This window comes from Corvus hawaiiensis, chromosome 26, assembly GCF_020740725.1.
Source record: "Corvus hawaiiensis isolate bCorHaw1 chromosome 26, bCorHaw1.pri.cur, whole genome shotgun sequence".
Classification (NCBI taxonomy): Eukaryota; Metazoa; Chordata; class Aves; order Passeriformes; family Corvidae; genus Corvus; species Corvus hawaiiensis.
In genome coordinates this window covers 14,950,374-14,972,505 of record NC_063238.1, presented here as the reverse complement: position 1 = coordinate 14,972,505, position 22,132 = coordinate 14,950,374, and the positions used below count along the sequence as shown (strand labels likewise).

General features: G+C 39.9%; 1 protein-coding gene across 1 annotated transcript in view; it reads right to left on the bottom strand.

The window, feature by feature from the left end:
* The window catches only part of PKIA (cAMP-dependent protein kinase inhibitor alpha), a 43,214-nt gene extending 29,957 nt beyond the window's left edge, over nt 1-13,257 (bottom strand). The window contains exon 1 of the mRNA XM_048286559.1: nt 13,002-13,257. The gene's annotated coding sequence lies outside the window, so the exon portion shown is untranslated. The remainder of the gene's footprint in view (nt 1-13,001) is intronic.
* Between the last annotated feature and the right edge of the window lie 8,875 nt (nt 13,258-22,132).

Sequence of the window (22,132 nt, the reverse complement as noted above, 5' to 3'; positions counted from 1 at the left end):
AACACTTTTTAACAAGTAAACTTAGTTTGCATTTCTTTGGTTTCAGAATTCTATTTCAAAAGAAAGATTTGTGTCAAGGTAAGTTATCAGTAAACAATTGTTTTCAACTGGTGCAAATCAGCTCTATGAAATCAGCTCTCCAGTTATTCACAGCTCTTTTGAATTCTGAATTCTGCTTCTACTCTCTGCTGTAGGAAAAACTTCCCTCTTGCTTTTATTTCTTGGTGGGGCGGGTGAAGGAGCAGGGTGGTAGCCAGGGAAGAGAGAAAGGTAACGGAACACTTACAAATATTGCAAACCATTGCAGAGACAGAAGAAAAAAAGGGAAAACCAGGCATTTTCCTTCAAATAGATACTGGTATTTTCTGAGGAGGTAAGACTCTTAACTCATCTTCTAGGAATCTTTTCACAGTGGACACAGGAGGAGCTGCTTACCGTCTGGGCCAGTACTGATCTAAACACCACTATGAACTACTTTTTGGGAAGTCATTCCTCACACATGGTACAAAAAAAGCTGCAGTGGGTAAGTCATAGGTATGAACTGAATACACCTGAATGCTGAACAGTGCTGAAACCACCACCGTGTTTGCCTGGAATATGGGAAATAGCCTCAACTTCAGTTTTCACCAAGTAAAATAGGCTTAATAGTGTATTTTTTGTAACCTCCAAAATATGTAAAGCCAGCATGTCAGAGTCTCTTTGACACGATCTTTTTTCATTAGCCATCAGTGATCTGCATGAATTATAATCCTGTCCTTCAATATACTTTACACGTACAGCTTTGCTTTTTCTATTGTTTTGCCTGGGATTTATCAGCTCAACAGATCTTGGTAACTAAGTCACTATATTCACCTTTTTTTTGTAGAAGATCTTAGATTAGCTTTCTTTTGACTTCTGTCATTTCCTTGCTATTCCAAAAAAATGTAAGTGAAGAGTACAGAAGCATGGAAGAAGGAATGGTGAACAGTTAAATTTAAATTTGAGTGACGCTTGGGTTTTTTTTAAGAAAGTTTATCCAACAATGTGGCACAAATAAATTCCACTCTTTTTGGTAGCTTATATACACATAGTAAGAGAAAAAGACTAGAAAATTTGTCACAGATGCCATCTGAAGATGAGAAGAATACCACAAATGTTCCATAGAAATAAGTGGACTTCATCAAAAGCTTGTAGAAAATTCTCCCTTGAATATAAAAACTCTCTGGCCTATGTCTTCTCCCAGGAAGCTTGAGGAAGGAGTCAAAATAATTTCAGTTATTAGGTGAAGTATCTTTTCAAAAAGGCACTTTGAGTAGAAAAAACTACAAATAACAATTTGGTTAACTACTTTCTTTCTGAAATGGGTTGCTTGAAGGAACACAATTTTAGCTCCCTCAAAGCACCTGGTAGAAAGCTTGCACGTTGAGATAAGCCACATAAGTGTAAAACTTTCTATTCAGCTTCAGATAGATGGGAAAGCATCAAGTACGTCCTCTTCCCAGCAATTGTGGAAATAGAAACTACTTGCCAAAACAGGTATTTTCATGAGAAAACTAGGGCTAAACCATGCTTTCTGATAGATCCTACTGGACCCGCTCCAGCAAATGAAACAGTTGAAGTATTACTCAGTGCAGGTAGCAGACTAGCTTTTGTAATTTTTTGAATTATAAGAATTTTTTTAAAGAAAGAAGTCTACCTTCTTTTTTTAAAAGAAAATTGGCAGCAAAATGTGCCAGTGAGCGAGACAAAACATTAAAGTTGCATGTTTCGCAACTACTTTGCAGACTTGTCATGATAAAATGTCAGGATGAGACCTAGGCATTCCCATTCTCTGCACCATCATTCCAGTTTCCATGCAAAGACATGCACATGTGCACAGTCCAAGTAATTGTGCTGTGGATTACCCAAGTGCACACGATGAAGCACTCGGTTGGAACTTTAGAGCTTATTCAAGTCTTTGTTTATTCCTCTTGTGTTCAGAGACAAAAGAATTTTTAGAGGATGACAAAGGATCCTTCAGGAGTAACTGGTTATTGTCAGATACAGTTGTGTGAAGATTTCCCAGGTGAAATCAAGCAAATGACTACAAAAGAGAGAATTATGTTTTCATCAAGTTTGACGTGAAGCTCTGGAAGCAATCAGTAAATAGGGAAGGAGAAATACAAAAAGAAAGTAACCAATGTTCTGCCTTGGCTTAGTTTTGAACAATCAAGTGCTTGAAGGAATAAAACTTGAATTAAACTTGTGAAGAGTTAGCCCTTTCAGTTAACAGACAAGCCAGCATTCAGCAAGGCCTTGCAGGCAACCTTCTTTATTTATAGAACCACATGGATACTGACTTCATCTCTGTCTCACTCTCAGATGTCATTCATGCCACCTTAAATAAGCAACATTTCTGGTCAAATGTGTCTAAAACCGTCCTCAAGGGTAGGAAAGAAGAGAGTCTTTTCACACTCAGCTGATTTTGGGCAGGTATGTATCGGCCACTTCAACAATTTTACTTTATCCCTAATAGGCTTCTTTTCTATCTCTCTTTATACTTGATCACTTGTAAACCTAAGACCTCTGATTCAATGTGTGCAGTAGCTGAAAGGATTTGAAAAATTATCTCTCATGATTCCCATTTTACATTAACTTCCCACAATTAATGGCTCTTTCTTTAGCTTGCTTTTAGCTTTCAATGGCTGCTCCTGCATGGAATAAAATACGCTTTGCTATTTAATCCTACTGAATCTTTTCATGCTTCTCTGAATACTTTTTCCTTTAGTGATACATCAGCTGGGTTAGATAAAAACAACCGTCAAGCCAAGTATAAGACTTTGGCTTTCAGTGAGCTGGCTAGTTGGAGAGAACAGTAGAAACCTATAAGAAAAACAAAATTAAAAAACCCAACACAGAAGTCTTTGTTTCTTAGCTTGCGTAAGAAGTCTTTATGCTCAAACCGTAAGATAGAAGCACCTAACTAATACCCAAATACATATACATGCAGAAAAGAAAAAAGGAGAGGAAAAGTTTAGAGTGGAGATCACAGGTACCTTTAATTCGGGTTACTCAAATTGCTATTACTAATCTTCGTAAAAGGAACTACTCCTTCACTCATATTGGGCTGACACTTGTTAGTTCCAGAGATGGCACCTCATATGGAAGAAGAGAGAAAAAGTCAGCCACTGGACAAACAACTGATAATGTGTATCAACATGACTACATATATACAATTGAGTTTTTAGATATTATATTTTTGACTCATCCAGAAGGACATGCACCAGATCCACCCTCCCACTCTTCTGGTGACATTTAACTCCCATTAACAACTTTCCAACCTGTCCACATTAATGTCCTTACTTACAAAAGAATCTCTTACAACAGAGGCATCTTGGTGACAAAGAAAAGTCTAGTATTTTGGCTACTGTTATCAGAATGTTAATTACATTATAAATTAGAATAGGGATTATATAGGGATAATCCAGAAATTTAAGGTGCTAAATTATGACTTATCTTGGATTGTCACATCTCTCACAAAAAAACCCCACATGCAGAAAGTAAAACTACTGAAAGTATCTACACCTGTTATTATGAAAACCACAATACTCCAAAATATTTCTGCTTTCCTTAAAAAGGCTTTTAAATATGCTCAAAAAGAGATACAAAGTAGAACACTTTACTGAAATTACTACTCTATGAGCAGAACAGGAATACTTCAGAAAGGGGGATGGGAATTTGAAGTTTCTTTCAACAGAACAAATAGCAGATATGATTAAGTGTTCAAGAAGAATGTCATAGAAGCAACATTAGCTGAAAGACAGGTATCACAGGATGCATAGAAAGCTTCCACTGTTTTCAGCAGTTTGAGCAGAGAAGAGCCAGACAAATTAGCTAAAAATGTGGCCTGCCTCAACAGCAGCCACATCAAAGGAGAGTCAGGTAAACTAAAAGGAGAATTTATTTTCTGAACAACATTCAAATCACCTGCTGGGAAATGCCATCTAACCCACAACAATTCCCAGAACAAGTTTTGCCTTCTTTGGAAGAACAAGTTGACATAAGTCAAAAATGCACAAAAAGCCTCGGCAACAGTTTAACAGTCATGTATGAAACTGTCCTAGTCCTCAGCAGTACTCACAGACATTGTTTAACTGAAAGCAAAGATTGCAACTCTGATCCTGCTGACAGCCAGCCACAAAAAACCCCCCACCCAAACGCAGAAACTTCATACTTGCCACCAAAATTCATACAAGAATAGAATTATGAAAGATGACACTGAAGATGAGCCCTGAGAGTGTAATGAATCACTATTAAGCACAGAGACACAGGCAACTGCTCCTCTCAAGAGGAGCTGGATAGAAGAGCTTACTTGCCAGAAACATGCTTGGACAGCAAAATGAAATGCTCAGGTGGTGCCTTAGGATCAAAAAATACACAGTGTTCAGATTACACAGTCTGGAAAGCAGAGGAAACTTGGAATGTTTTCACCACTTCTTTTTCTCCCATTGCTCCAGGAAATTAAAGCAACATACCACAACAGGAAAATAGGCATTCATTTGGATACTGACTTCAGAACAGTGCTAAAGTTTTCTTCTTTCTAGAATTCTGCCTTGTAGCTGGCTTAAGAAATCATATCCAGTTATTTAACATATGCAACCTGTTAGACTCCAAATAAATGCTCAAGACAGTAGTTAAGAAATATTGTGCTACCAAAAGGGACAACTTTAAACTCAAAAATTTTACACTAAAAGATTCAGTGGAAAAATACACTTCCAAAACAAGTACCAGCCCCTGACTTCACCGGACCAAGAATGCTAGAGGAGCATGGAGGAACAGAAATGCAAACAAAGAGTGGACTTGGAGGACCTAGAAAACTTACACAAAATATATGTGCATAGTGTGTTATCCCACTAGAAACTCTGCTTAACAAGCAGAGCAGCAGTCTTTAACGGATGAATGGTCTTCAAAAATTGCTTCTATGAGGCACAAAAGTGAAAGGAAAGAGAATTTTCTGCCTGGAAGGAAATACCACAGCTCAGCGTGCTGCAGCAGTCATCAGAAATCAGTACCTTTTTCTGGAGATTTGCATAAGTAACTCCCTGATCTGCAGTCTTATTGGCTATACAACTGTGGGAAAACAATGTTTAAATAACAGCTTTCATCCCTTATTTCCAAATATTGTCAATGAAAATGGAAGTGCTGAAAAGCATTTTGAGATCTTCCATGATGAAAGGGGCTACATAAATAATACATTTTGCCAGTATTCGAGAAAAAGAGGATAACAACAATGTTTCTTCTTGCTCTTTGGTCTGTACAGCAATTCCCTAAGAGCGCAGAGTGTAAAGTTGAAAAGTATCTTCTAGAGTGACAATTGGCTACTGAATTACACCATGCAAAACACTTTCAATTCCTTCCTTAAATGCTAATGAAGTCATTCCCCATTATTAGCTAGTATTAAAAGCCTACTGTTACATGAACATGTAATGAATACTAAAGTATCAGCAAGGAAGTGATATTACATGCTTAAATTTCTTATACAGTATCTGTGTTCCTCTGGGTGCAGGCTATCATGTTCATCTTCTATAAATACCCATTCAAACTTTATCTGTTTTGGAGATGCTTTGTGCACAAGTTGGGGATGACTGAAGGCTTTGCACCTGTTTTTCACAATGTAGCAGGGATTTTGCTTTTGTAAAATTGAAGAGAATATTGCCATTGCCTCAGTCAGCCCCAAGTAGTACCACATTAGGTATAGACAGAAAAATTAGACTTTGAAAGGACATGTAGCAGTGGTGGCATTATTTTTGCATATTGTCACTTAGAGTGAATGACACTGGCATCAATACAATTCTTACTATCGTATAATATTATAGCTGCCATTCAGTAAATCAGCACCTGTATGCCCTGCAGGCAAATAAACACATAAGCAAAGGAGGTTTAAGAAAAAAAAAAAAAGAAAAAAAGTGTTCCATAAAGCCTCAAGCTATTCAGAATAACTTAAGAGAACTCCCTATTCAGGACAAATATTTTGCTTGGAAAAGGTTTTGGTGTTTGGAAACATTATTAGCTTGTATATAAACAAATATATGATAAAATGGGCTTATTTCACTGACAAAAAGCTGTAGTTCCCTTAGGCTTTAAAGGCATGTTGTAATCATTTTGATGAGCTATGTCTCTTTCTCAAGTCATACAGCTTCTATATTTATGCAGACTCCATTCACATCTCTTATCACGTTTTGACTCCATGAGACCTTACAAATAACAGTTACTTAAAATTCAGCAGACTATTTTTGGTTTTGTGTGGTTTGTTGTTTTTTTTTTTTTTAATAAAGTGTTTCACATTATGCCTGCCTTTTAGAGTATGAATTATTTTCACATGCTCCAGTTCTTATATGCATTAACAAATCCTATTCACTTATTTTCTGCTTCCTAGATCTGAGCTCAAAAACATTAGCCCAACTCAGTAAAGCTGCCATCATCCAACTATTTTAAAACAACGGTAACAGAAAACAAAGGAAGGGTTTATGACTGAATTTCTCTGTAAGGTTACACACTACAGTTTGTTCTTTCTTACATTTAAAATGCAATTTTGATATCCACCTATCAGCTCTTTTGTCTCCTGCTAATGGCACCAGTACCTTAAAGTCATGCAAACATATTATTGTATTGATCCTACAATGAAAAGGACCCTCATAGGGACACAAGTTTCAGCCCAATTGAAGCGCAATTAGTAACTGGAAAAAATAAGCATAGTGAAAAAAATGGGAAAGAAATGGGACATAAATATGAAATTATTGTTCTACTAAGTAGAGTTTCTGAATTCTGCACATCAGAAAAAATTTTCAGGAAGTATAAAAATAGCGTCAAAGAATAAAACAAATATGAAATAGAGTCCATATGTGCAGAAAGAGTACATATAGGAAGACAATTCTGTTCTTGAGGAAAAAGAGTGTGACAGAAAATCTTGACTTGTGAGAAACTGAAAAAAACCCAAGTGTTTAACATTACTCACATCATGTCAATTAAAAAGGCCCCCAATTAAACCATTAGGCAACAAATTTTAAGGGAAAACAAAGAGACTTTCTTCCTTACACTCCACATGCTCTGAATCATGCCAAAGGATACTGTGGAGCCTGTGAACAGAAATCAGATCAACGAACACATGCAGTGAGGACATGATGCCTCCTGCAATTAAATCGAATAGTGCAAACATTGCTTTATGCCCACAGAACTGCTAATCAATGCTGAGCACCAAACACTGGGAGACTGTATCAAAAGATGATTACTCCACCTAATTTATTCATTACTTCTCTAAGCATCCTTTACTGGAATTTTGCCAGTCATCTTATTTTAATAGCAGACTTATATTCTTACAAGCTACACTGTAATATGCCATGGAGTTTTTCTACTGAACAAGAAGAGGTTTTTGCCCATCCTGTATAATTGGAACTGGCATCTGACAGTCACTGTTTAGTGTGAACAACTATTTCTTTAATTTATTAGCAATACTAAACACAAATAATCAATGCCATCTGTTATGTACCACAGGAAAAAAAGTTTTCACATATATTTTTCATTTAAAAAAAAAAAAAATCACAAAAAATCCAGAGCTACTCATCCTACTAGTTATGAGGAGTTTTTGCTAAACTTGAATGAGACCCATCTTTTGTTCCTTTTTCTGTTATATATTTTTTTTCAGTATATAAAAGTGTTTTCTTGGAATTCGTTAGCAACATACAAATATCAAGAACTTTCTGTGCCTCAAGGAAGCACCTTGAGAAGGTTGAAAGTAGCTGAATCTGTTCAGCCTGACTGCACTTTCAAATATACATCTCAGCGAACTGACACTTAACATCAAGAATTTTTCTTGGTCTACTTGTGGATAGATGATTTCAAAGGAGAGATACATTTTTAACTTCTACTTTGACTGGGTTAGACCAAAAAAAAAAAAATTCCAAAACAAATGTAGAGTTGTAGAAATGCAGAGCAGAAATATTAAGAAGAACTCTAGAAACTGTTTGAAAGCAAAACTGAGAATCCCAGTGACTCCTGAGATTGAACAAAAAAACCCAGGAGTTAATGGAATATTTATACACCTAAACTTAATTTAGTCAGTTTAGAAATGACTTTTCCATGACAAAAAGATACATATACATTAGGCAACAGTCTTGGTCAAGGTTAAAGTTCTGCAATTATTTACTTTCCCTTGCTTTGAAGTGTGAAAGTGCTGTTGAGCTTGGCCTGAAGGAATTCACATCAGCTGAGCACAAGACTTATGAGTTAGCCAATCTGTGTGCTCATGATTTTTGCAGATCTTGGGGTTGACTAGTTATCCAAAAGGCAGCAGGCACTTCCACAGAACACCTTGTGAAGGATTCCATGACAGCTCACTCAATGAGCATCACAGCTTTGACTCTTCTGTGGAGTTTACCTCTCTCCTACCTACCAACGACTGACAAGTCAAGATGCTGAACAGGAATCAATTTAAGGCTGCTGCTGAAGTAATAATATCCTTTACCAACATGATCCACAGTATTTTAAGTGAGGTTTAACATGTACTATAAACAGTATCATGGAAGGACCATTAATAAGCATCTGTGCTATTTTAAAACAACAGGTGGTAAGATCGTTTCACCACAGTTATATGCTCACCATATGTGTAACTGGAATTCTGTAGGAGGTAGAAGGCAAATAAGTGAATAGCTAGCAAATATATATATTATGCAATATATATAATTATATGGATATATTAAGATCTATATGATCTCATTAAAGCTGCAGCACATTTCATGGGCTAGCTAACAGCTGCCAAGATAACTTCGATATACCTTTGGATCTTTGGAATAGTTGCTAGAACAAAAATGTGACCAAGAAAAAGCAGTTGAAGTAAGAGAAACTAAGACTGTATGTCATCATTAGACCTATTTGCCCATTACATCTGATGAATCATTGGGACATGAGTGCAGAAAGGGATACAGAGCTGTGCAGAGACCAGGCAGTTGCCATAAAGGCAGGTTAAATTCCCCATGAGTCCTGTAAAGGCAAAGAACAGCAGTGTAGCCAATTTAAAATTAATTTTAATAAAGGCTAGAAAACAAACCAAATTCTGCTAGAGAGAACTACACCCCAGCTGACATGGAAATTCTTCTACTACAGCTCTTCCTCAGAGTTCATGTTTTATACTTGGTTCAGCCAGGGAAGAAGAGCAGAGATACCCTGGAATTGCTTTACAATCACAGAATATGACCAGCTCAGAAATGCAGCGTGTCTTCAGTATGTTAGGAAAGACAAAACCCACTATCATACCTTATTGGTTCTACCATAAGAATTAAAGGAAAAAGAAAAGAAAATTTTTGATCTGGCATTTGGCTGGGACATTTGCACCAACTGTCCTATAAGAGTCCATTTTGTGTGACTTTCTCCTCTGATATGATTATATTTTAAGACTGCGATATATACTGGAAACATACAGTTCCTGTATAATCAGATCCTTTCTTTTATGTTTTTTCAATAAAGTGATTTTCTAAGAGTAGACAATACAGAGACTTTCTCAATACATCATGAAAGCAATACACATAAATAGATCCATGCTTGTGCTGCTGTTTACACACAGTCCCCTTCAAGGGAAAGGCTTCAATCAGTTTTCTTTTGCAAGAAGCATACATGAACTCTGCATTTCTGTCTCCATATTTCATATTAAACTCAGGGGCTTATTATTTGGGTTGTGAAGTGCTGACTTACTTTACTGTGTCACATTCAAAATTAAAAGATAATCAATACTTGTCTTGTTGCCACCACTAATATATTATAAATGGATAAAACTGTTAGTTCTCCTTAATGATTGCTACCTTTGCAGTTGACTGGGCACTCACATAAAGATCCCCTATTGACAATTAGTCCAGCATGAAATCCAATTGCATAGTAGGAGACAAAGTTTTAGTTTGTGTCTGGCATTTATTTTTCAGAAATCATTTTTTTCTCTCCCAGAAACATGAGCTATTGCACATGAAGGACATGCATTTGGAAAGTGTGAATGCATTTGTTCTTCAAAATAAAAATGGTATCACTGTTGTTGAAATACTCTTGATTGTTTGAACATGCTAAAGTACATAGTTTTAAGTTCATTGTGTAATATCTGTCCCCTTTTACCCTGCTCAAGCCTTTTTTTATAGAATTCTTAAATTGGAAAAAATAATCCAACTGAAAGCCTACTAGCAACGTAAGTGAAAAATGACCTGCTTGCTCTGAAACACGGTCATTTCAGTTAGTTCAAACAGCACTTGGAAACATCATTTTTAAAATTCTCATAATAATAGAAAAAGTATTTAACTGTAGTGTTTCATCTCAGCCCTTGGAAAGGACCACAAGTGAAATCAAACCTCTGCAACTTCAAGTGCATTCAAGGTCACTGGGTTTTCCAGTGTGTTCTACTAAGGAAACAAGCCTTTTGCAAACATACCCATTTGGTCCCCACTAATAAAACTGCATAAGTGAACCTGCTGGTTCAAAGGCCGACGGCAACCTAGAAACCTCAAAAATAATTAAGCTCTTGCAAATCTGAAGAACAAACCCAGACGAAGTGTTCCAAAATAGCAGAACCTCTGAGGAAAAGACAACCAAATCTCAGCTGCTACCCAGTCTGTCTGGCACCAACCAGCTGGCCAACTAGGCTGTTCTTCCAGTCAGTGGTGCTGTTGCCCCATTTAACCACAATAAAAACACTTTTCTTTGGTTGGCAGGAGTATGGAAGTTACAGTAACAGAAGGAGCAAGTAGAATTATGGGAAAGAAATCTGTAGGAAGTGGATTTACATCAGTTACGCCATTGAACTAAACTCCCATCAATAATTAGATATACTTTTTTTTCAATGAAAATGCACATTACACCATTTGCCTTTAGAGTACACAAGATAAAAACAGAAGTAATTTAAGTTTACAGTCGTGTTCTTGGTCAACTACTGCTTCATCTCTGCAACCGTATTGTTTTAAAAAAATGTTAACTAAGAGTCTTGAAATATTAGGTTTGCCAGGAAGCACAAAGAGTTAAATTTGCTGTGATAACATTGTGTCAACATTAGTGAGTACTCACGCTACCCTGTGCTTGCAACAACTGCCTGGGAGGCCATTACTTGATTTCTTCACTTCAGTGAAGAAATTGACTTTATGTAGAATGGGTGGGCTAATATGTGAAGCATCTGGACTCAGCTACATGGTTTTTTTTTCCAATCAAATGCAACTAGAGAAGAAATCAGCCAAACACTACAAACATTGCAACCTCTGAAACAGCCAGCCATGCTTAATTCTAGAAAGGAAAAGCCAATAGAAATGTCCTAACCAATCCTTCCAAGTGTTTTACAGGAGCAAAATAAATGTATGGTAGATGAAAGATACAGGTTTGACAAAATGAGACTTTTTTTTCTAATTTGAAATACATACATTGCATGTGCCATGACACACTTAAAGCAACAAGCCTATACATGATCATAGTTAATAACTGTGTTTCAGAGAAAGGATTTGTCTGTTGAACTGATTTCTGACTCTGCAATTCATCACTCGCTCTTTGTTTCAGCCTTGTGAAGCCTCAATTGTTTTTTATACACATTTTCTGTCTCTGTAGCTGTCATTTGCCTTCTGCATACCCAGCAACAGTACTGACTGTATTTAAACATCTTCCCAGAAATAATGACAACAAACAAAGCAACTGCCTGTTACCTCCCTAAGTATTACTTCTGTCATTCTAGCACCATGACCAGAGGCTTCAGCCACAACCAAGAATCCCTCAACTGTCTGAGCTTCTCTGTGAACGCTTGGGAAACAGGATCCTTGAAGATGAATATACAGGTAAATAGACATTGAATAAAATAACCTTCAGCTTCCAGTAGCCTGCTTGCTTTTTCATTAAGAACAGATTAATTCCCAATTCTTTACTTCCCAGAGACACAGTCATTGCTTCCATTTCCAAACCACATAGAGCCATTAACCATTACATACACAGATAGTGCTTATTCTAATGAGCTGCCTCTGCACACCCACCTCCTGTATTGCCATATCTGCTTCAGGGCAAGTTTTCCTTTTGAAAACAGAACAAAGTTACACAAAACATAAAAACCAACCAACACAAAAACCCAACAAAACCCACCAGTGTATCAGGCACAGAAATAGGTCAGGCAGATTTTTTTCCTTCTTCTCAATTCCAAAGCACTATTCATTTGATGTTAAGACGTATGTACATACCACGATGTGCAATGTCAACAGCCAAGCTACAATATGCATGCATTCTTGTTTTTTCCACTTCTACAGGTGATATGATGGAACAGCAACTCACTAATTCTTCCATTAACAAACAAAGCATTTGAATTCTGCTGCTATTTTGTTTGTTGCAAACCTTGGGCTAGATGATAAAAATTAATAAAAGGAAAAAACCACAGAAGTCTTCGAAGAAGACGACAGAATCCATTTTGGCGTAAGGGCCTGTTCTCCCAACTTCTACACTCTTTGGTTCCCTGCGAAGCGACGTCCAAATCCAGGAATGTGTAAGAGATGACATCTTTTTCTGCTTCTGCTCCCCTGAAGCCCTTCTGCCCCAAGATGTCTTCCCCGTCACTTGAGGAACGCGCATCGGACTGGGGGGAGCCCGGGCAGTCCGGAGCGCAATCCCGCACCTGTCGCAGCCCTCCCGCTCTCGCCCCCGTCCTGTGCTACGCCACTGACAGGGTGCCCCCGACTCGGGCACGGAGTGCAGCCCGGGCCGCCGAGCGGGGAGCAGGCACCGAGCCAGGGCACATCCTGCCCACGGAAGATAAAACGCAACACTGTGGCGCTTCAGAGAGGGCAGCCTTGCCGCTTTTGGAGGGAACCACGGCAGAAGGGAGGAGAAGGAAAGAGAAGGAAGCTACGAGCCCCAGCACCGCTCCAGACGCTGTCCGGGTGGGCAGCCGGCAGAGCCGAAGCGGGGGCTCGCAGCGGCAGCACCACGTTCCCCCGGCCAGGCAGCGCCGCAGCGCTCGCCACCCGCCCCCGCGCCCGGCAGCTCCTGCTCACCTTTCAGCGACCGGCTCAGCGCATCTTCCTGCCTCCCTCCCTCTCTCCCGCAGCGGCTGCTGGTGGCGGCCCAGAGCCCCTGGACTCGGCGGGTGCCCAGCGCTATTCCTCCCTCAGCCGGCGGCAGCTCCCGCTGTCACTTCACCCCCACATCCCGCCGGCGGCGGCGGCGGCAGCTGCTGCTCCTAAATTCACGGCGCTCCGGAGGCATGAAGTCATCCTCCCCGCCCCCTCCGCGGGCCGCCGCACTCCGCTCCCGCCGCGGAGGGGGAGACGGCCCCGCCGCCCGGCCTCCCGAGCCCCGCGGGGCCCTGGCGCTCCACCCGCACCGGAGAGGCCGCCGCTCCCGCGGGAACACCCGTGCCCGGCTGCCTGGGAGCCTGCGAGGGGCGGCACCGTCTCCCGCGTGCGGTGGCGGCCCGGGGGACCCTCCCCAGGCAGGGCGGCGGGATGGGCCGCTCCGCCCCGCGCCAGCCGGGCCCTCCCGGGAGTCCCCTCCGCGGCCGCGGGGAGCGCGGCGCTCTCGCCCGGCGGATGGGGCTGCGCGCCCCGCTCCGACCCCCGTGCCCGGCACCGCGTCCTCGCCGCCCGGCCGTACCGCGCTGAGCGGCGGGGAACGCGGGAGGGCAGCTCCCGCCGCGCCGCAAGGCCGGAGCCAAGGGGGAGCGTCCCCCGGGAGAGCTGTGTGCCTGGGTCTCGCCGTTTGAAGGAAAATCCGCTGTAATCGCTCGTGCTCGTGTGTGGGCTCCCTGTTCCCACTCTCACCTCCCGGCCTCAGGGCGCTCAAGCGCTCCTCAGCTCGTGCCCCTAAAAAATGCAGCGCTCCCTGGGATGGAGGAGAGCTCCTGTGGCAGTGGCTCCTGCTCTGTGCCTGAAAGGGGAGAGCAGAGGACAGGCACTGTGCTGTGCTCAAGGTCACCTGGGCATGCTTCCCTCTTACCAAGGACGTCCTGATATTTCTGAGATCCAGCAGTAGGCAACATGTCTATTTTTGTTGCTTACAGAGTGCTGTGCACATACTGAGTGCCCGACAGGCTCATAAAGAAGGCTGGATTCCTATCACAGTTTACAAACCCATGACCCATCCCATGTGCAGGACAAGCACAGTTATGTTGGTGCATAAATAACACCAACCAGTCTAGTTTGGATTGATAATACATGTCACTGGTGCATGTCAAATCATTGTAGTCTGAGAGCTCTTCGTATCTCAAGAGCAAGTCAGGGTTGTGTCTGGTCAAGAAAAGCCATGCTGGATGAGCTCCCAGAACAAACACACACGGGAGTTTCCAAGGTGCTGTGCCTGCTCAGTTGACCCGGTGGTCAAGTAGTGCCTCAGCAAGGTTTTGGAGTAGACCCGAGCTGGAAATGTTGATGATTTCCATTGTGGTAAGGTCTGAAACGTGAAGAGCTGCTTCAGTGGCCTGGGTATAGATAGGAAGATTGTCTGTAGTAGAAGAGGAAAGCAGCAAAGAGAAATCTCATTAAGGTAAAGTTCTTAGTCTCTCAGATGAAATACAAAATTCTGAACCTAAGTTCCCTTTTGGAAATCCATTGTGTTTATTTTTGTAGTGGTTATGGTACGGCTTTTCACCTGTGCAGTTCTGCAGTTGCTCTGTTTTGGGCTGCTCCTGTTTACTCCCTGCCTTGAACCTCTTCTGTTAATTGGAATTGCAGGCCTGAATGTGCAGCACTGGCAGCATCTCAACAGTGATGTTTAATCTCAGTTGACTGTGTTAGGTTAGGTGATTTAAGGCACATCTCCACCTGCACAGAGGAGTTTAGGGGCACTTGGGCAGGTGGGGGAGCCAGGTCAGACAAAAAACATATCTAGCCCCTCCCAGGGAAGCCTCAGTTCCCGTGGAGGTGGGGGACGCACCCAGCAGTCAACCAAAAAGCTCTGTGTGGGTGTTACTGCTTAGGGCTACATATTATGGGATGTATAATAGAGCATTTTGGGGTAAAGACTTATGGGATGTTTAGGGGAAGAACCAAAGGCAGGGAAAGGAAGGGATCAAGGTGATACGGGATTGAGCAAGTGTGAGAAAATAGTGGGATGAGGAGGTAAATAGGGCTAGTCCTGTGTAAACAACCTGCTGGTCAGTCTGCTTGTCTTGCTATGCCCTGCACCTTATCAGTGTAGTCTCTCCTAGACTAGACTCTGTTTCTAAAACTTACTGTGTGAGAGGTCTCCCTGTGCTATATGTGTGTCTCTGCATGGGTGAAAGTGCCAGCAGCAAGAGTCACACCTCAGATTACAGGGAGCCATGCCAGAGAGGAGGACAGGATTTCACCATTCATGCCATCTGTGTTTGATTGAGTGTTTCTGTCTATGTTGATCTGTGTGGTTTGCCTTGTGCTTATATATCTATATCTATCTATATCATCTATATCTATAGCTCTATATATATATATTTGAGTGTACCTACTTTCTATGTGTGTGTGCCTGTTAGGAATATGTGTTCAGACTTGCTACTGACTAGGCCTAGGAAAACGTTGCTATGGTAGCCTCTCTTCTCTTGGGCTGTATGGTTCAGCAACTCCTAATACAATTCACTAAATAATTAGCATACTAGAAAATCCTAGATCTGTGCAAAATTAGGAGTTATTATTATTTAATTTTTATTATTTCTTTGGTAGCAATAAATTCCAGAGTCAAGAGAAGTAAATGCTCTTGGCCCAAGGGTTTTAGTTAGTACTATCCAATATACATAATTGCAAAAACAAGGCAATGAGTGAGACACCTATAGGATTTTATTTCAGTAGAGAAAACAGATAGATATTCATCATTTAGTAACATTCAAAAAGCCTGTTCTACTCAGAGGATATAATCTTTGATTTAGTAATCAGTTCAATCACTTTAAATTGAATGTCAATATATATTGATTGTAATCTAAGCATTTTGGCTTTAAAAAGTATGCTGTAGGGAAAATAAAAGAAATAGAAAGAAAAAGAAATAGTGAGATCTCTTGAACATCTGAATATGGGAAAAGTCTGGAAATTTCATTAGTAAGTGAAAAGAACATTGTATAAGGAAGACTGCTTATTTGCAAAGGGAGTGACTTCAAACAAGATAGCAGAAGTAGTAGGAGGAGAAAGTTGTGTCTTAGAGGTTAGAAGTAGCAAGGGTAAGGTGAGATTTGCCAACATTCAAATTAAATTAGATTGTTAAAATAAATAATGAACAGCAAAAGGTGCATCACTTGTAAAAATGTAAAGAAATCCTGAAATGAAGAAGTTGAGCTCTTTTTTTTTAGTGAGGAAGGGGTGAAAATTCAAGGCTCTCTTACTCAAACTGAGTACTAGTTTTCCTGATAATTGCTGACTGGAGTAAAAGGTGAAGCAAAATAAAAACAGTGAAGGGGAATAAATGAATGTATACAAAGCGATGTTACTGTTTTCACAGGGAAATTAAAATCAAGAGTGTATTCAAGTCAGAGGAGTAAAGCTTCATCTAAATTTGTTAAATCAGAGGTGGTACCCTATTCCTGGAGATTGTCAGACAGTACCAGTATTTATGAAATGAAAAGAGACCTAGGAATTTTAAATTACATGACCTAGTTGGTGATAGCATGCAACACTGAATGTCAGGGATGTTTTTACTATGGCACCCATTTGATAAACTGCAGAATACAGAGATAGGTGTAGATGTAAGAGATTAGGAATATGAAGGATGGCAAAAAGTGGTCCTGTTAAGAGAAGATAGCATTCTAGAGAAAAGTTAGGGGTAGCATTTCAAAAAGTAATTTTGGATTTGATTTTTTTAATGTGTTTTCAGAAGTAGTCTTGGTAAGTAGCTATACATGAATTAAAATTGGATAAAACCCACAGGCGATATACAGAATGTTTGAAATAACATGCTAACCAGATAAAGAGTAAAACCATAGAGCTGAGATAAAGTTTTAATGAAGACAAAAAGCCAAAAATTTTTGATTATACACTAGAGACTCATCATCTGGAAATCACAAAGGAAAAGAAAAAATTCTGAAGTATTATGTAGTGGTTTTGGTTCAAAATATTCATTACTTACTTATTTTCCTTCTGTGAGATAAGAATTAGGAGAAAAACAAAGCAGGCAGAAACCTTAAACAGTTGCAGTACAATGAAAGAGTTTTATTACTAATAGAATTAAAAGTAAAGAGAAAATAACAAAAAAAATTAAAGCAAATCCCCCTCCCCCCCCTTTCCAGCACTTCTCTCCTTTTACTCAGCTCACACAAGGATAACAGAACATGGGATGTTAGTCAGTGTTCCAGTTCTTGAAAAAGTCTCTCTCTTATGCTTAAGGAAAAAAGGGTTTTCCTTCAGTTGCACGTGGTTCCCAAACTGCCACTAACAGCAGACCCGCCCGGAAACAATCAATCTGCTGTGTGTAGAACATCTCTTCCATGAAAAATCTCACAGTTCCTTCACACTGCAAAACATAGGCCATCACATGGGGTTATTCATCTTTTTAAGGATAAGTTATTTTGGCCTGCACACAGAGGCTTTTCTTCGCCACAAGTCTCTAACAGCCTCTCACTGCTTCTATATAGCCTGGCATAGGCACTCTTCACAATCTTCACAGGCCACACGAGGATTCTCCATCCCCCCATGTTCTTCAAATGGATTAAAGAAACAAAGTTTGTGGTATTACAGTTTCTTACCACGGCATGCAAGAAGGTTTTTAAGCTGTGCGCCAGAATCGTGGCACCACCCTCTTTTCTCCCGTCGCCATTTCCAGCTCCGTCCCACGTGACTCACTTCTCTCTCTCTCTGACTCTGAAGCCGCCACGTTGAAGGGTGTTCTTGTTCAGGCTTTATGGTGGAGAAAGCCTCGCTCCCTTTGTGCTGCTGGCTGCGTGGTGTCCTCTTCAGTTCAGCACGAAGTGTGCTGGCTGCAGACAGGAGCCTCTGCCGGCTCCCGCAGGCTCCGCCGGCTCCGCATGGAGAGGAGAGGGACCCGCCTGTCCCCAGAAGCCGCGCTGGATGGGTTTAGCTGTGAGCAGTCCATGGCTGGTTTTAGCTGCCTGCGGCTCTGCGACAGTCCCCCCCAGCGACCCAGGGTCCGTGCTGCAGTGTTGGGAAAGAGGAGAAAGGGCAGTGGCCCCGGCCCGGCGGGGCGGGGCCGGGAGGCTCGGAGCCCCCTCCACCTTCCAGCAGGCGAGCTCCGACAAAATAGGGAAATCCCGCCTTTCTGTGCGGTTTAAATATGTAAATTGTGAGAAGCGTAATTGGTCTTAAAGACTGTCCATCAACTCAGGGTCAACCCAATACATATTATTAGATTGTTATAGAATGACTCTGAGCTAGCAGTGTCGTAAAGTTTTGAAAAAGGAAAATGTGTTTTTACTACGTACCAGCTGTGGCTAGTATAGGTGTGGATTTCTGTTGACCTGGCTCTATCTCTGCTTGCCTCTTCAAGTTTGCTGGGGTGACAGTTGTCAGTAGAAAGTGTTACAATTAACAAATAGTTTTACAGAAAGCTCTTCCTCCTTTACAATTAACCACTTGCTGACAAAGGGGTCAAATAGTGTGTGGCCAGCTAATTTGAAAAATGAGAACAAATGGCAAGAATCAAGTCCATCCAGAGAATAATTTGTAGGAAGTGTGTAAACAGGGAAAGTATGCAAGTATACCTGAGCTATGAATTGTAACAGGAAAATGGAGAAGATACCTTCATATATCACCTCTGGCTTTGACTTCAGTGTCTCTGTAGCTTACAGAATGTGTGTATGTTTCCTGAGTTCTTGGTCTATGTTCAAAGTTGGCCCTTTCGATTTGACCTAGGCATTTAATGCATCAAAAATCTATTCCACAGACTGTGTAGCAGTATTTAGTAGCTTACTGGACCTTTATGAAGCTCTCCTGTTAGGAAATACTTAATCACAGTATTGCTCACATATATGTAGGTGAGCATATATTTATGTAGAAATTATATAAGACTTTTCATGCGCATTAGGACCTTCAAGAAATTCTTAATAAAATGAAGTCTCCTGTAGCTGACTTGGCTTTTTTACGAGTTTGCTTGGTAAAAATGGCATAACCCATGAGGGTTGGTGGAAGTGGATCTGATTTACAAGATGTTTTACTAATGAAGGCATATGTTATATGGAGAATTGTTGTGGTTTAGACCAGTCAGCCACTTGCTCATGACCTCCCACAATGGGATGGGGAAGAGAACTGGAACAGTGGTAGGCAACTCGAGGGTTTAGATAAATACAGTAAAGCAAAAGTCACACACACCAGCAAAGCAAACCAAGGAATTCTTTCAAGATTTTCCATTTGCAGGCAGGTGTTCAGCCATGTCCAGGAAACAGGTCTCCATCACACAAAATGATTACTCAGGTAATCAAAGCCATCACTCTAAGTGTGCCCTTGTTCCATCTTTTTCCTCCAGCTTAATATGGCAAGCCTGATGCCATGGGATATAGAATATCCCTATTCAGGGTCAGTTGGGGTCAGCTCTCCCAGCTGTGCCCCCTGCCTACTCTTTGTTCACCCCCAGCCTGGTTGCTGGTGGTATGAGAAGCAGAAAAGGCCTTTATGCTGTGTAAGAACTGCTAAGTAGTAATGAAAACATCCCTGTCTTATTAACACTGTTTTGATTACGAATCCAAACCTTAACACCATACACAGCTGTTATGAAGAAAATTAACCACAGCCAGTAGTACAAGAATATAAGAAGAGACAAGGACCACTGCACACAGGCTTCTTTAAAGTTTATACTCCTGAAACTAGGAAAGTTGGTTGTACTGGGTATAAAAAAGAACTCTGATCTCCCATCCACTTTTTTTTTTTCCCTAAATAGACTACTTCTTATGGACCTGCTTATGTGGCAATTATTTATGGTAAGTTATTTTCATGTCTTCCAAAATTCAGATTATTTTGGAGTCTTTGCAGTGCAAGCCAATGTTTCCTGAAGAGCAGTAGATAATTCTGTTATAACCAGTTTATTTGTCATAGTTTGCCATAAGCTTTTTTTTCCCTTTTAATAGTAAACTGAGTACTAATGTACACTTTAATAATGAGGTTTTTCTGGATATCCTCAGATTGCATTTAAATGAAAGCAAGACAATGGTTAAACAGTTCTTATGAATTTTTACCATTTTTTTTAACAGATGTGGGCAAAAATTTTACATAAACATTCAAAAAATGACTAAAAAAAGCAATTGTCACCTGTCAACAGCAGTGCAGTTTAAGATACTGAGCATTATTTTATGGTTCCCATGGAGAATATAGTAGAGTACAGTAGATTATAGTAGAGTACAGTAATATTCCTACTGGATATCTAAACAGTCTTACTGATGTTGAAATACAATGTAGGAATTCACTGTAAGAACCCTTTGTTACACCCCTTAATAAGTTAATATCCAGCTGATCCATCTGGAACTGTTTATTTGAAGTAATTTCAGATCCTAAAAATAAAATGGTGCACAAAATAAAAATTGCTATAGGCTTTCTACTGAGAAAAGACAATATTTAAAAATGTTGATATTGCAAGTATTGTTTCTGCAGATATTTTTTAAGAGCAATTAGATTAAGCTGTCTTTCTATGACAGCTGTTTCACTTCCTTATTCTTCCTTTCTTTCTTTATTCTTTTTTTCCATTATAGCTTTATAAACTGTTAAGTAAATTGGGTAAATTAACACATTTTGTTCAATTGGTTGAGGTGTAATATATACGCCAAAAACAGTGACTCAAAAGTGCTATGATGACGAAGAACATTGCAAGATTAGCTGCAATGTCAACTGTACTCAAATAGGCTTCTTTATAACTGAAACCATTATCAAGAAAATATTTTTAAAGTAGTGATATATTTCTATAATCCTTTCCAAACCATTTGGAAGGGAATAATTTTTTAAGTAAATTCTGGTTGATCACTTAATAGCTAACAAAAGAATATGAATTAAAAAAAATTCAGTATATTATTTTCTAATCTTCAGCAATAGGAAATTTCAAGTAATATGATCTGGTTGTAAATATTTTAGAATAACCAAACTCTGGAGGCAGACAGTCTCTGCCAGTGTTTCTCAGTATCCTCCTCTTAATGCTAGTTGCTTATTTTCTTAGACTGGGATACTCAAATTTTCAAGGCAGGGACTGTCAAAGATTCAGTTTGTACAACATTGTTAGGCATGAGCAAAATGCATTGATAATAATTTATGACACTTAATGATACAAACAAGTTTTGACTTTGATGCACAGGACTCAGCTGAAGCCTAAGTTACAAGTTATTTCAGCCAATAGTAATGGTAGTTGTCTGTGCACAGGGGCAGAGCCTGGCCCTTAGCCTCCTTGTCGTCAGTAGGAACAGATGTGTTCTCCTTTATTTTCTCTTGGGGCTTCCAACATTGTCTTATTCCAAAGGAGTCTGATTTTCTTAATGCTTTAAATTGAAACCTGCTTGGGTTTTCTCATTTTCCACTCTCATCTTCATTGCTTGCTTATACATTTTCTAAACTTGCTAGGAATAATAGTCCCATTGTAGCATTTTCTATGCTTAAAAATACATTACTAGAATTGTAATATAAAGCATCCTTCCAAGTGGGAAAAATAACTTATAACAATATAATGTTGCTATAATGCATATGCCATATGGGAAGAAATTAAGACATTAAGCAATCTCAATTCTGGCATTAGTCATAATGTTTTCTGAGTTCTTGACTAGTCGGCCTCTTTTTTTTCCCACTTTTCAAAGAAGCCTGTGAAATTTGTTATTTTTTAAAGAAAAAAAATACTGCCATGACAATTCTGATACCTACATAGGTCTTTAGTATGTTTACTTATGTGAATGGATATCTGGTGACCTAGTGTAAAGTTGTCCCTGCAGGGGGTTTGGATTAGGTGATATATAAAGGTCCATTCCAACCCAAACCATTCTATGATTCTATGATATTAAAGTAAGATGTAGTACTTTAGCTTTTCCTTCCATAACTATGTGTCAACAGTACAAGGAAAAAAAAAAAAAAAAAAGGAAGAATCCTGACATTTGTTATTCATGCCCTCTTATAACTCTGTCTTTGCATCCTACTGGATTTTCAACCTAATTCCCATCTGCAGGTTTCTTATACCAGCCTATTTCTTTGACTGTCATTAATACAGATTTTAAATTCTGTAAAGTTTTAATTCTGATTTCAGATTTCTTCTCTTA